Here is a 16,886-nt window from a genome sequence, read left to right as displayed (position 1 = left end):
ATGACTTGTTCGATCTGTTGAAGGGAGCAACATCGTTCTCGAAGATTGATCTGAGATCTAGATATCATCAAGTACACATCAAAGAGGAGGAAATTTACAAAACAACTTTTCGAAATTCTGAGTTTGTTGTAGTTCCATTCGATTTGACTAATTCTCCAACTACATTTATGTTCTTGATGAATAGTTTGTTGCGTCCATATTTGGATAAGTTTGTTATTATGCTCATTGATGAGAAATTGGCATATTCTAAAAATGAGGAAGAGCATGTCGAGCTTTAGCAATAGTGTTGAGGTTGTTGAGAGAGCATCAGTTGTATGCTAAGCTCAACAAGTGTCGCTTATTTCATACTGAGGTACACTACTTGGGATATGTTGTCTCCAAGGAGGGCATTATAGTAGATGCAAAAAATATAAGGGCCATCATGGACTGGGTAGCTCCTAGAAATTAGATGAGGTGAGGTCCTTCATGGGATTAGCGGGTTATTTTAGGAGGTTCATCATGAACTTCTCACAGATTGCTTATCATATCACATCATTGCAAAGAAAAGGTAAGAAGTTCGAATGGACAGAGCAGTGTGAGGCTAATTATGAGAAGCTTAAGTAGTTGATGAAACATGCACCAATGTTAAAGATTGTATATTTAGACAAAGAGTTTGTAGTATGCACAAATGTTTGCAAGAAGGGACTTGGCGAACTCCTTATGCAGGATGGACAGGTGGTATGCTATGAGTCACGAAAATAGAATGAGCATGATCCAGGTGGATATTGGTGGCCACCCACCTATTCCACTTTCACCCCCACCATTATTTATTTCATTTTTTTAGTTTCCTTATTTGTAGCACAATTTACTATTTTTGGCAATTTTTCGGGGGCTCAACTTCGAGAGCCGTTTTGAGGCCCTAAACAACGCTTTTTTGGGAAAATTGGGACCAACATGGGTCATAGACCAATTTAGGTCATTCAAAATTTGTATTCCTCGGATAGATATTTCTAACGAGGTATTGTGTGTGTCGAACAGAGATCATATGCCAAAGTTACGACTCCGAGAAGTTGATGTACCAATTTACCCAAACGAGGCCCATAGTTTGTCGCTTCATCTCCTAGGGTTAGGTTTTTGGATGTTTAGGGTTTTCCATTGTTTTTCAATAATAAATAGGCCTTTGAGACTCATTTTAACACAGTTCAGATGCAGGTAGCCACCACATCTCTTCTTAGAGATAAGCTACCATCACTTGAGCTAGTCTTATTTACATTCTGTTTGTAAGCATACTTCAGTATTTGATATTAATGAAATGAAGTGTTATTTCTATTGCATCTTTGTATTTATGGTTATATTTGTAATTTGTTTCATTCCTATTTAAATCCAAATCAGAGCATGAGCATAACTACCCCACACAAGATCTTGAGTTGGCAATGATTATACATGCATTGAAGATGTGGAGACGCTATCTTCTGGGCAAGAGGTTTACATTGATGAGTGATCACATGGTTTGTGGTATCTATTTGACCAACCGAATCTAAATGGTAGGCAGACTCAGTGGTTGTCTATGATCAATGAGTTCAATTTTGAAGTCAGGTACATCAAAGGCAAAGAGAATAGAGTGGTAGATGCTCTTAGCAGGCGGATACAGGTAAATCACTTAGCAACTATGAGCTCCTATGGCACAAACTTACAATGTAGGATCTTGCAGGCAAGCTAGCAGGATGTTAGATATATGGATATTATGCACATATTGCAACATAGTACTCAGATAAGTACATGTGGTAGTATAGCTATAGGTACAGGTGATAGTACAAGTACAAGTACATGTGATAGTACAGGTATAGGTAGTGGTACAGAAATAGGTACAAGTGCAGGTGCATAGGATGTGGACTATTTCCTCACAACATATGGATTGGTTAGGTTCAGAGATAGGATATATGTGCAAGATAGTAGTGAGCTCAAGAAGGTGATCTTGAGGGAGTTTCATGTGAAACCATATTCGGGTCATCCAGGTTATCAAAAGATATTGACAACAGTGAATTTTTACTATTATTGGCCAAACTTAAGAGGGATGTAGGAGAGTTTGTGGCTAGTTGTTTTGATTGTTAGCGTGTGAAGGCAGAGTGTAAACATCCAAGTGGACTGCTACAACTGATTTCAATTCCAAAATGGAAGTGGGAAGTCATTTACATGGAATTCATCATAGGCTTGGCGAGGACAGTGAGACAACATGATTCCATCATGGTTATTGTGGACAGGTTGACAAAGGTTGCACATTTCATTCCAGTGAAGTCTACATTCTTAGCTAGCGATGTAGCATAGGTATTCATCAGAGATGTGTTCAGATTGCATTGTGTTCTGAAGAAGATTGTGTTAGACAGGGATGCAAAGTTTACTTCCAATTTTTGGAAGGAGTTATTTGCAGGATTGGGCACAGAGTTGGCCTTCAGTACAATTTATCATCTGTAGACAAATGGGTAGACAGAGGGGGTCAATAGGATATTGGAGGACATGTTGAGGATGTATGTGATGCATCAACAATGAAAGTGGGAAGAGTACCTCCCACTTATAGAGTTCACTTACAATAATGGGTATCAAGAATATTTGAATATGAGTCTGTATGAGGCATTGTATGGGCAAAGTTGCAATACTTCCATCGGTTAGATTAATCCAGTTAATAGGGTGTTGATTGGACCAAAAATATTGGTGGACATGGAACATGAAATGTAGGTGATCAAGAAGAATCTAAAGGAAGCACATGATAGGTAGAAGAGCTATGCATATCAAAATAGGTTGTTCATGGAGTAGGTTGGGGAACATGTGTACTTGCACATCAAACCAAAGAAGAACTCCTTACGGATTGGATCATGTGCTAAGATGGCACCACGGTTTTGTGGACCCTTCAGAATTATTGAGAAGATTGGGACAATAGCCTATCGACTTGCACTACCTTCGACAGTGAAAGTCCATGATGTTTTCCATGTGTCATTTCTTAAGAAGTACATTAGAGATGTTGTTCATGAGATTGATTGACCTGTACTGCAGGTGGAACCAAATGGAGAATTCCAATCAAAGCCTTAGTGTATATTGCAAAAAAAGGTGCTCGTGCTCAGGAATTGAGAAAGTTAAGTTGCAATGGAATCACTTTGGGCCCAATGAAGCTAAATGGGAGATGGTGGATCAAATGCGGGCTATGTATGTTGTTTTGGTATATGTCTTAGTATATGTTTTGGTGATATTGGTATATTTACATATGTATATGGATATAAATGCCTCCATGAGCTATGTTATAAAGCTCCAATAAGAGGTATGGGTGTCATGTCATTATAATGTTATGTTTGTTATGTTTGCATGTTGGCTTTCTTCTCAGCAGGTTGATCAATGTAAATACTGCAATGAGCTAATTTATAAAGCTCCATCGGGAATATGTTTTTTTTATAGAAGTTTTGTGGTTATAGGTGTTGTTGAACACCGAGGACAGTGTTCCCCCATGGGGGAGGGTTCTATAATATCCCTAGTGAAAATTCTATGTAACAAAAGTTAGTAAAGGAAAAATAATAACCTAAGTTGATGGGACACTTATTCCAAGCTGAATGTTGGGAAAAATCTTAGTGATGCAGATCACTTGTGATTGATTATTGGCTAAGGAAATTTGCAAAGGAAATGGCCAAGGCTTTGGAAAGGCAAAATGGAATTTTTGGCACATTTATTTATGAAAATAATTAAAATTAGGAGAAAAGGGAGGTGAAAGGTCACATGTTGCATGTGAGGAGGAAAATGAAGGAAAATAATGGAAAATGAAGAAAATAGAGGCCTCATTCATAAAAATGTTTATGAGGATTAGTTGGTAACCTTTTGTTAGTTTAGTTTTGGAGCTCTCTCATTATTCTCTCTCTCTCTCTCTCTCATACTCTTGGATACTTAGATTTTTCTTGGGGCACTCTTGGAGGGTGTGACATACTTGGATTTTTGGAGCAAGAAGGCAAAGGAAGAGCAGGAAAGCACAAGAGGGCATCAGGATCAACAACTACAACAATTTTTCTTGCAGGTACTGAGTTTCATGTATGTTTTCCTTACTAGTTTTGACCTGCATGGCATATGCATATTGATCATGATCTATCACTGGCATGGAGGATTACGTGGATTGACAATGGATTTCCTATCCTTTCCATTTCCTAGATAGCCATGGAGATTGTGGGTTTATTTTCCTTGTTTGTTTTGGTTGGTTCTCATGTTCCATTGCTTGGGTTAAGTTATTAGTTCCTAGTAGCCTTGGTTGGAAAGACTCTTTGGAAGTCTTGTAACAATTTGGGTTGATTTACTAGTCCTGGAAGCCTTGGTTGGACAAATGCTCTGAAATGCCTTGGTGGGTTGAGTTATTAGTCTTGAAAGCCCTAGTTGGACAAACGCTCTAGGAGCCCAACAACAGTTGTGTGTTGAGTTACTAGTCCTGAAAGCCTTGGTTGGAAAAAACTCTTTGGAAGCCCTGGAAGGGTTGGATAGAGACCAATCTGATGATGGTTTTGTGATGTCCGACCATGAGGTGGAATCACCGTTTGATGGGTTGAGGTGGATGACCTTTGGAAGCCCTATATGGTTTTGGATTGATGTCTTCTATGATATCTCACATTCATGCTTGGAATATGGCATGGGGGTGAATGACTGAAGAGAGATTTGGCTCAACCATTCTACGATTGGGTGGAATGTGAGAGTCCCATACCGGGTTTGGATTTTTCGTCATCGATATGAGGTTATTTCTCCTTGTATTTTTATGAGTATTATATTGGTTTATATGTGGATCATATGGATGTGATTTCATTGGTATTTCTATTCCTATTATACTCGTTATATATATTTTTTATGACAGTAGCTATATATGGATCTCATCATGTTTTTACTAGTAACTGAATGAACAATGTATCTATGACTTAATGGATGAAATGGCAGTTGATGTGTTGAGGGATCAATGTTTCTTAGCAATTCCCAGCTCAGTATGAGACCCCTATGATCAGGTCGTTTATTTACACCTGTATATTACATATTCATGACATGTTTGACGAAATGCCTGTCATGGCTAGTAGGGGTATAGTCAAGGTCTCGTTCAAGTGATTGGATTTATACTCTCATTTCCTTGTTATTTTACTATTTTGAAGATGTCATTCAATTCTGGGCAATGAATTGGGCTCTAGGCCTGAAAAAGTGGCTCAAATTCTGGGGACACTGGCATAGCATTTTGCAAAAGAGTCCCTAGATGTTGGCTTGTAGGCCTGTGAGAGCGTCCAATGGTCCCTGGACACTGGCATGCCCATAGCATGAGAGCGTCCAATGGTCAAGTGGTCCAAAAGCTCAGTGGGACCATGGGGCTGGTTGGCATAAAGGTTGGATTGGTTCTCAAGGGTCCTAATGCTGATGTTGAATGTCTTAATGCTGTGTTTATGTTGGTTCCAATTCCTTAACGTGACCTAGGAGGTCGAATCATATCATAATTGCCTCTCATCGCATGTTTACCCCGACTGGCTAGTTGCTTGGGTAGATGTGGGATGAATGTGTTATAGGGGCAACGCCCAAGGATTTTGTTGTTGTTGTTGTGGACTCAATGATGGTTGGGTATGACCAAAGGATGGTGGCTAGACCTACCCATGGATTTTTCGTTGTGTATAGTTTTTTGTGCATGGTTTTGGGCATGTTTGTTTTTTCCATGGTGTTTTGTATATCTAGTCAAGGGAATTATGATTATGTTCTAATCGAGGGTTAACGGATTGGGGTTTATGAAGGCTTCAAATTGTATATAATGTATTGTGACATTTAAAGGAACATAATGAAAAATCAATCTTGTTTTTCTGGTTTGGGTTTGAAGAGAAAATCTCTGTGTATATTTTTTATGTTCTTGTCACTGTATATTTTTTTGTTTTAAGAATTTGTTTGCAGGTAATTTTTGTACAAGGTTAAAACCTACAATTTGGGTCATTCATATCTTAGGTTGAGGAATCAATTTTAAATCACATTAACAAAAACACACTTGGGCACTTTAATTTTTAAATTTCTTATGCTTTTGACCGAATTAATAAGGATTTTCTTTTCTTGTGGCATCATCAGTGCTATTCACTTATTCAGGGTTTTATGAAGCATAACATTAAGGTTACACTGTTTTTGTTTTAGTTTATTCGATAATTATGATATTTTTGAATTGTTATTTTCATTAAAAATTTGGTACTCTCATTTGCGATTCAAAATTTGGTATTCTCACTTGTGAAAGAATACATTAGAATATAATTATATTTTTTATTATTATTTAAATGAATGTAATATTGTGAAAAAAAATTATATTAATAAAATTATATATCTTTTACAATTAAAAATTGTGATTCAACAAATCCTTACCAAAATTTGAGAGTAGAATTAACTAAAAAATGAACCAATTAAATTACAATTTTACAATATATTTGGCTTTACACATTAATAACATATTATCACTATATTATATATTCTATTGTTATCACAATATTATATATTCTATTATTTTATAATACGTTCTTGTATTGTAATTATATTATCAATATAAATTCTTCTTCACTACTAATTTTGAAAGGCTTGATAGGGATAAATGCAGAAATCTTTTACAGTGCAAAACTTTAAAAAATGTTCTCATTACAAAAGATTTGATCCCTTTGGGTGCTTTACATATATATATATATATATATATATATATATATATATATATCTTGCATTTTTGAATGCATAAATGAATATAATGCCTTGAAAATCTCATTAGACACTTGGATTGTAAAATATTGCACAACCTAAATTGTAATTCCAAGAAATCTTTATTAGATTTCATAAAAACAACATACCCAAATCATACAAAATTTAGAATAAAAGAACTACTTGAAATGTTTTAGTATAAGTTTTTTTTTTTTTCAATTGTGTTAAATAATATACACAGTCTTTTTTAATCAAATGTAATATCTACATAGTCAATATTGAAATATTTTACTTAATATGGGCATTGGATTTTTTTTATTTGCTAGTTCATCTGAATCTTGATCTATTGCACAACTAACCTTTGGCTTGAGTAGTCATGACCCAATGGCATCTAAGTCTTCAAAATCATCTGGAGATCACACCTATCCTAAGCCACACTAGCTCTTAGAACGGTTGGATTTTTGCCCATGAAGTTTCTAACCAGAGACCTTTACAACATACAATAACTTACCAGAACACTTTGTCATGCCCAGTGGGTGAACATTGGAATATTATATTTATGGAACACAATGTCATATTAAAATGTTTTTTGTTATTAATATATTTTTAAATACAACTCAATATTACTTAATCTTACATGTTGAAATAATTTATTTATGACTTATATTCAATTTGTTGTTGTTGTTGTTTTAAATAGAGAATCTCAATTTAATTAATTATTTTACATATTTCTTTTTTCCTAGACACTAAAATATTTTATTATGGTCAAACATTATATATATATATATATATATATATCTATATATATATATATATATATATATATATATATATATATATATATAATTGTATTTTTTTAAAGTTGATATAAAATTATGTAACTTAACATAGACATCCAAATATTTTATTTATCGTTGAGAGCTAGAGTGAAATATTTGTACCATAATATCGATAATGAAGTGATTTAACCATGTGATTGTTGATGTTTTATACTCCTTTTAATTAAAACTAATCAACTATGTGTTTTCATATACTATCATCAACATTATTTTTTTTAGAATATTTTATTTTATTTTTACTTTAAAAGGAACACGTGTGAACTCGAGGTCAAGAACACAAGGAATTACACATCTCCCTTATATTGAAATGTAAAATGTCCCTCTTAGCTCAAATAACAATATTCCTAATATATAACTATCTACATGTAATAAGATAACTTGCCTATTCATGTTGTACAATTTTATGAAAGGAAATCAAAAAAATAATTGCAAAGATTCTATAGAATGTGCAACTCAACAACACCAAATTAAAATGAGAACATAAGTTAATAAGTTAAATATAATAATTTTTTTTATATTTATTTTTCAAAAATATTTTAATACAATAATTATGTGTGTGTGTGTGCGCGCATGTGTAATAAATTTTTTATATTCATTTTTCAAAAATATTTTAATACACTATATATATAGGGAATATTTATCATAATTCAATGGTCAAATTAGTGGCAGAGACAATTATCATTAGAATCTGACATCATGGTTATTCAAGGAAAACCACTCCATCTAAAATGATTTATGGTATTTTGTAATTGGTCATACTAGTTAGAATTAATGCCTACATGTGTGTTAGAGGCTATTAATTGGTGTAAGTTTCTAGGTTAGACATTTTTAGTCAATCTAGTCAATGATCTATTCATATATATGTAACCATTATCTGATAAATAAACACATGGTGACATTTTTGTTTGGTGTATAACTACGTTTTTCACTCTTGCTTTTTTAAGTTGGTATCAGAGACGGTTTTGGCTTAATTCCCTCATGGGAGGGCCAATAAAATGTGAGAGTTGTCATAATTGATCCTATGTGAATAAATAGGTGTGTGAAACTAGATAGATTTTTGTTTGAGTGATTCATGTATTTGACCTATTGTTTGTTGTAAGTGACCAGTTCATTCATTCATTTGTGCTATTACGAGTGATGCATGAGTGAATCTTGTAGGAAAGATCTGAGTTGAAAATCCACATTGGCTTGGTGTGATGTGTTTTGTGAGAAACATAGATCAATGTGGAGAACAATGCATGGAGGAAGGTATTTTTAAAAGTCATGGACGTGATGTGAATATGATTGGACAATTTAACAAGTCGTTAGTGCTAGTGGAAGAACCCAAGTGAAGACATGTTGCAACTATCATAGGTCTCTTCTCTATGTGAGAAGGCATATGTATGATTTCAGAAAGTTGTTGTAGTAGGCAATGATAATGGTAAACTGTGATCACTTTCAAGATGTGTGAGATCATAGATATTAGGACCTATGACTTGATTAGTTGTTGTTGTATGTAGATATAAGTATAAGAAAGCTTCGCAAAGGCTGAATTAGTCGTCAGGCATATGATAACTAATGAGTCACCACTCAGCGACAAAATTAATTTTGATAATGCTGGCATGTGAGGCGCACTTGGAAGATTTGTCCTCTCCCTTAGATATCAAAGACACAAGAGTCTCTCAAAATTTTCGAAAATGTTTTGTAGCATCTATATCCAAATTTTTTGTTTGTTGTGGGTTTGACATTTATTGAGTGGTGTGCAGAGTTCCCGATTTTTATTGTTTTTGTTATTTTATAATGAATTATGAAGAACCAAAATTATAAAATGGAGTAGCATAATTCAAATTGGTGGTTCTTGATGCATACAGTCATACAAGAATGCATCACTTATTTTATTATTTTTATGACCTGTTATAAGTTGGTGGCATCATATGGAGCCAGGAACATCAACTTACAGATTATTTTGTTCGTTTGTTTAGGAGGTCACATTTTATGATTGACTTATGAATACATTCAGTATCAATGTTTCCTTCCTAGATAAGTGGTGAATACAACTGTAAAACCCCCTCCCAGGTTTAACCAAAGTAACCATGCCAACCGAGATAAACATGATACGAGAGGTTACTATGATCCAATTCGACCTCCATGTCACATTAAGGAAGTGGAATCGATGGAACATCACATACAGTCATACAATATCATCAACGGACCCCTCAGGAGACAAGTCAATCCATTCAAACAGACTGTCCCTGGGTCCCATTGCTATTCTACAAGTCATAGGCCTCAGTCGCTCTCATGCTATGGGCAAGGGAGTAATCCACAACCTAAAGTCACTCTCACAGGCCGGCCTGCGAGCAACAGTGGTCCAGAATTGCCACTTCTGTGCCAGCGACCTCGAGATTGGAGCCACTTTTCTAGACCAGAATCGTGACCTCTGCCCATAACTTGTTGAAACTTTTAGAAATCATTAAAAACATGATAAGCATGCTAATCAATCAAAAATCACCCTTAGGACTAGGACCGAGCATTCCCAACCGAGACTGATATTCTGTCAAACACTTGACATCAATGAAACCTACAAATCTAAGATACAAGACAAAGCATAAATGATTGAAACAACTTATGATACATAACAAGAAGGATCAACTCCTTCTCCATTGAACTACTACATCATTCATTAGGTATTCAATCCATCCATATAATAGTTAAAAGTAAATATATGAAATAACCATGACATGAACAAGTCATTCAACCATGCTTATAACCAACATAAAACCATATAAATATCATAGATATGATAGCCATTAAATCCAAATGTAAATATATGCAAAAGTAAGAGAACTTTAATAATCATAGGCAAATCTAACCAGGTTCGGGACTTCCAGGTACCACCCGACCATAGACATGGCTGAACCAAATCTCTCTTTCAGCCAATCACCCCCATGCCATATTCTAAGCTTGAATTTGGGATCTCATAGAACAACCAATACAAGAACATCCAGAGGATGAACTACCTCCACCCTCATCCAACCGTTATCACATGAAGACAGGTGCCCCGATCACAACTGAAAAGAATTTGGAATTCCATCCAGAATCCATCACTATCCTTGAGGAATTTTCTATCTCCTTTTCTTTTAGTCTTTATCGCAATCCAAAATCGAATCACTAGGCCCTAAACCGAGACTGCTCTCTCAGGCTTTACCATGTATCCTGCCAAAACCAGTCAAGGGATTTCTAGGCATTTGGGAATGAACCTTGAGACCATTTCTGCCCTCGACTTTGAAATCCAACCGACAATTCCAAAGTTCCAAAACTGAAACATGCATCCCAACATATCATGGCATCTAGAAAAAGGTTAGGCTAGGCTGAATACCATTGTCATAACCAGGAAAGAGCATGCCGTCAACAACAAGAGAACCATACACCAACATGAAAATCCATGCATGTCCAAACCAGCTAGGAAATCACACATGCAAAAGGTTACCTGCAAGTATTCCTTTCCTTGCCTTGCCTTCCCTTTCCTTTGCTCCAAACTAGAGTGCTCCAAGAAAACTTTAAGTGTCCGAGAGTGAGAGAGAGAGAGCAATAATAATGAGAGAGCTCTAAAGATCAACTGAAAAAATCCATGAATTGATCCTCAAAAGCCATTTTATGCATGAAGCCTCTAATTTCTTCATTTTCCATTATTTTCCTTCAATTTCCTCTTCACATGCAACCTGTGACCTTTCACCTTACTTTTCTCCTACTTCCTTTATTTTTCATAAATAAATGTGCCAAGAATTCCTTTTTTCCTTTTAATGCCTTTGCCTTAGCCTTTGCCAATTTTCCTTAGCCAAAATACACATTCAGGGATGCCCACTGGGATATATATATTTTCCCAACATTCAGCTTGGAATAAGTGTCCCTTACGTGTGGTCTTATTTTGGCTTTATTAACTTTTATTACATGAACTTTTCACCACGACTATTCCAGAACCTTCCCCCTTGTGGAACACTGTCCTTGGTGTTAAACCACACCAAGACCTCAACAAAACCGCTGAAAAGAAAACATACTGCCTATGGATCTTTATAACTTAGCTTGTTGCAACATTTACAATGAAGATCCTACTTAAAAGAAAAACATCATGACAACATGACAATATAATAACAATAATAATATGACACCTATACCACTTATTGGAGCTTTATAACTTAGTTCATGGTGGTACTTACATCCATATAAAAATATTAAAACATGAGAAAAACATATGCCAAACATAAACCAACATCAAACCAAAACTACTTTGCCTCTACTGACAAACAATGAAGGGTATAGGGCCCGCATGTGATCTGCCATCTCCCATGTAGCTTCTTCATGCCCAAAGTGCTTCCACTACACTTTAACTTGCTCTATGGCTTTGTTCTTGAGCATGATATGCTTCCGCTGCAATATGCATTGAGGCTTCGGTTGGAGCTCTCCTTCTTGCTCCACCTGTAACACAGACCAATTAATAACATGATCAACATCATTTATATACTTCTTAACCAATTAAATATGGAAAACATCATGGAATTTCACTATTGGAGGCAGTGCAAGTCGATACGCCACTAGTCCAATCCTCTTAAGGATCTCGAAAAGCTCGCAATACCATGGTGTCAGCTTGGCACATGAACCAAACCTCAAAGAACTTTTCTTGGGCTTGATGCGCAAATAAACATGCTCCCCAACCTGAAACTCTTTGAACATACTGTGTTGATATGCATAAATATTTTGTCTATCCCATGCTGCCATTAGATTCTTCTTTATAATCTACATTTCCTGATCCATATCCCCCAACATGTCCAGTCCAATAAGTAACATGTTCACTGGATCGCTTCAAATGATGGGAGTGTTACAACTCCACCCATACAATGCTTCAAAAGGACTCATCCTTAATGACTCTTGATAACCATTTTTGTACGCAAAATGCACCAATGGTAGATACTCTTCCCATTTCCTCTGCTGGTGCATCACGTACATCCTCAACATATCCTCTAAGACCCTCTTGAACCTCTCTATATGTCCATTTGTCTACGGATGATAAGCTATATTGAAGGCCAACTTTGTACCCAAGCCTGCAAATAACTCCTTCCAAAACTTGGAAGTGAACTTTGCATCCCTGTCTGACATGATATTCTCTGGAACATAATGTAGTCTCACTATATCTTTGATGAACACTTGTGCTACCTCACTAGATGAATATGTAGTCTTACTGGAATGAAATGAGCTACCTTGCTCAACCTATCAACCACGACCATAATAGAATCATGCTGCTTCATTGTCCTTAGAAGACCTGTGATGAAAACAATGGAAATGGCCTCCCATTTCCATTCTGGAATCACCATTGGTTGTAGAAGACTGCCTAGATGCTTGCTCTCCACCTTTACATGCTGACAATATAAGCATCTAGCCATGAAATCAGTCACTTATTTCTTCATATATGGCCAATAATAGAACTTCTTTACTGTAGTCAATGTCTTCTAATATCATGGGTGACCTGAATATGGTTTCACATGAAACTCCCTCAAGATAATATTCTTGAGCTCACTTCGATTCGACACATCGATCTTGTCTTGAAACCTCACCAAGCCATCTGTCATGAGATGATAGTCTGCATCCTAATCACTTGTACCTGTACCTTCACTTGTACCTATAATTAGTTGTAATTTGTGGATAATCTCCATGTATTTTTCATCCTTCTGCCCTACCTGCAAAATTCTATCCTGTAACTCTGTCTCATAAGAGCTTATAGTTTTTATATGATTTATCTATACCTTCCTGCTAAGAACATCTGCAACCTAGTTCTCCTTCCCTTTGATGTATTTGATCTTAGAGTCAAACTCACTAAGGGTGGCCAACCATCTAGCTTGCATGGCATTTAGATTCAGTTGGTCAAACAAATACCTCAACCCACTATGACCGCTCATTAATGTGAACCTCCTACCCAGAAGATAATGTCTCCACATCTTCAATGCATGTATAATCACTGCTAGCTCAATATCATGCGTCAGATAGTTCTGCTCATGCTCATTCAGTTTCTGTGACTCATAGCACACTACCTATCCTTCTTGCATGAGAACTCCACCAATTCCCCTTTTGCAAGCATTTGTACACACAACAAGCTCCTGGTTCGGATCCGAAATATTTAGCATTGGTGCATGTTTTAACAACTGCTTGAGTTGCTCAAAACTGACCGCACATTCTTCTATCCATTCAATCTTCCTACCTTTCTGCTGCAATGATATGATATGATATGGAATGCATGAGAAGTTCTTGATGAACCTCCTGTAGTAACATGCCAATCCCATGAATGATCTCACCTCATCTTCATTCTTAGGGGCTGCCCATTCCATGATGGCCCTTATCTTTTCTAGATCTATTGTTATTCCTTCCTTGGAGACAACATGTCCCAAGTAGTGTACCTCAGTCTGAAAGAAGCGACACTCGCTAAGCTTAGCATACAACTTATGCTTTCTTATGAATCTAAACACTCCTACTAAATGTTCACCATGTTCCTTCTCATTCTTAGAATATACCAGTATGTCATCAATCAATACAATAACAAACTTATCCAAAAAAGGATGCAACACACTATTCATCAAACACATGAATGTAGCTAGAGAATTAGACAAATTGAATGGAATAACAACAAACTCATAACATCCATACATGATCCTGAATGCAATATTGAAAATATCCTCTTCCTTGATGCGTTCTTGATGGTATCCCAATCGCAAGTCGATCTTAGAGAACAATGCTGCTCCCTTTAGCTGATCAAACAAATCATCAATCCTATGCAAGGGGCACTTATTCTTGATGGTTACCTTATTTAGCTTCCTGTAATCAATACATAATCTAAGAGTGCCATATTTCTTCTTTACGAATAACATTGGTGCCCCCCAAGGTGATACACTAGGTTTGATGTATGCTTTGTCCAAAATTTCTGTTTATCTGCAACTTCAACTCTACCAACTCAAGTGTGCTCATCTTGTAAGGTGGTTTCGATGCTGGATCTTCCCCTAACACTAACTCAATAGAAAATCCTACCTCCCTATGAGGTGGAAACTCTAAAATGTCCTCAGGAAATACATCCTAAAACTGCTGTAATACTCGGTATCTGTTCAACACATCAGCATCCTCAACCTCCTTACCCTTGTCACTGGAAATTTCTACTGTAAACATCACACAACCTTTTCTACAACTACACTTAGCCTGCATAGCGGTAACCATCCTTACTGATGTAGGCTTATTCTTTCCCTGTAAGGTCCTCTTTTCCACACTATCATCCACACACTCAATGGCCTTATCAAAGCAATCCACTTTGGTTCTGTGAAAGTATAGCCAATTCAATGCACAAGCTCTTACCCAATGGTCACCTCACTTCTTTGTATCTGTAGCCAACTGTACCAACCAAGATTTATGCACTACTTTTCTCAAACCACACTTATCCACCAGGACAGGATTAATATTACTATAGTTAGATCCAAGATCAAACAAAATAGAAACAACTTAATCACAAAGATTACCATCCATCTCAATGATCGATGCCTGATGATTCACCTACCTGTTATCCGTAGTTGCATAAATCTGAGGAATGCTATGACCAACATCACCAACTATATGTGCCTTCTGAGAACTATAGATCTGGGGTCTACCACCACTCTGATACTGCGGACAATCCCTCTTATGATGATCCTTACCGCATATCCAACACTGCAATGGTTCCCTACCACCGCCTCTAGCATGATTTTCTCCATGTCCCTTCTTAGCTGCATTGAATATCTTGAAAGGAACTGCATTATCTTTCTCACGTGCATCTTAAGGTCTTCCTCTCTTTGGTAGCCATTTTCATTTAGCTTTATCATTTCTTTTCAAGTCATGTTTAGGGTCAAATTTTCGCTTCGACTGCTCATAACAATGCTTCAACTTTTGGATGGCCTCCTCCAATGATCTAGGCTCATCAAACTCAATCTGGTCGTTGCATGCAACTGGAAATCCATTAATGAATCTCTGAACCTTGGCCTTCTCCTCTCTAAGGTAAGGAACATATCTCAACAACTCCATGCATCTGCTAGTATACTCCTCATCTATCATAGTACCCATCCGTAACTCATAAAACTCCTTATCTCTATCATCATAATACCTCTCAAACAAGTACTTCTACTTGAAGAGCCTTTCAAATGCATGCCAAGTCAACTCATCCTCATGTATGTCCTTGACATTATTCACGTCTTCCCACCAAATATTTGCTTTACCTTTGAGATTGAAAAGGGCTATCCTTGCTTTCATGTTTTCTGAGTAATCATGCAATCTAAAGAATTTTCGCATGCCAAGCAACCAAGCCTCCACATCCTACCATTTCTTCATCTCTCCATCAAAGGTAAGTGGCCTTTCCTTCTTGAACTCATCAGAAAAATATCCCATATCTTTCGTCTTGTACGGATAATAGTGATGACGATCCTCATGTCTATCAGAACCAGAACTAGAGTAATACTTGTGTCCAATACCTCTCCTATCCAGAGTATCCAACAACCTACCATCTCTGATGGTGTCAGATCTATGTAGTCTACCACCTTGCTGGCCATCTGATCTCTTTCTTGCAAGACGTACTATGTCAGTTAAACCAAGTCACCATAAATCAACGTACCTTAGCATACTCGGGGAGGATACCTTGTCTGCAAGACCATCAAATCAGCGTGATGTATGTACAACATAACCATAATAACATATAGACATATATCAATAAGTGAATCAACGGATAACCATCAAAATAACTAGGGTCTAGTCATCAATGAAAGGTCATATCAACAATGCATGTTATGACCTCATGCATGACAACAACCAATAAATCCACTAGACACATTGCCTGATGCAACTATCCCCTTGCATAAGCAATGCCTAATCAACTACACATATGCATAACCACATGTAGTTGAGCATAAGCGATCAATTATTGTAATCAACCTACAAGACTGATGCATGCAATCAAATAACCAAGAATGCAACCCAACGTACAAGGATGTAATCAAGATGCATATAATTGTATATCCAGTCATGTACTCATGATGATGCATTCCATAAAATCGACATCAAGTTCCTCATGATAACCTTACTACTACCATGATCAATATGATGCAGTGCAACAAGCACATGGAACACAAGTGTAAGAGCCACACACACAACTAACATGCATGCATGACCAACACATTCACCCATATTTGTAGCACTAGATATGACCCAAAGAGAGCATAACCATGCTCTGATACCAATCTGTAACACTCCCTCCCAGGTCTACCCAAAGTAACCATGACAAGTGGGGTGAGCATGAGAAGAGATGCTACTATGATCCAATTCAACATCCTA

This window comes from Pinus tabuliformis, chromosome 1_1, assembly GCF_031772625.1.
Source record: "Pinus tabuliformis cultivar Carrire ecotype Pingquan chromosome 1_1, CPIR1, whole genome shotgun sequence".
Classification (NCBI taxonomy): Eukaryota; Viridiplantae; Streptophyta; class Pinopsida; order Pinales; family Pinaceae; genus Pinus; species Pinus tabuliformis.
Note: the sequence above shows the minus strand (reverse complement) of the source record.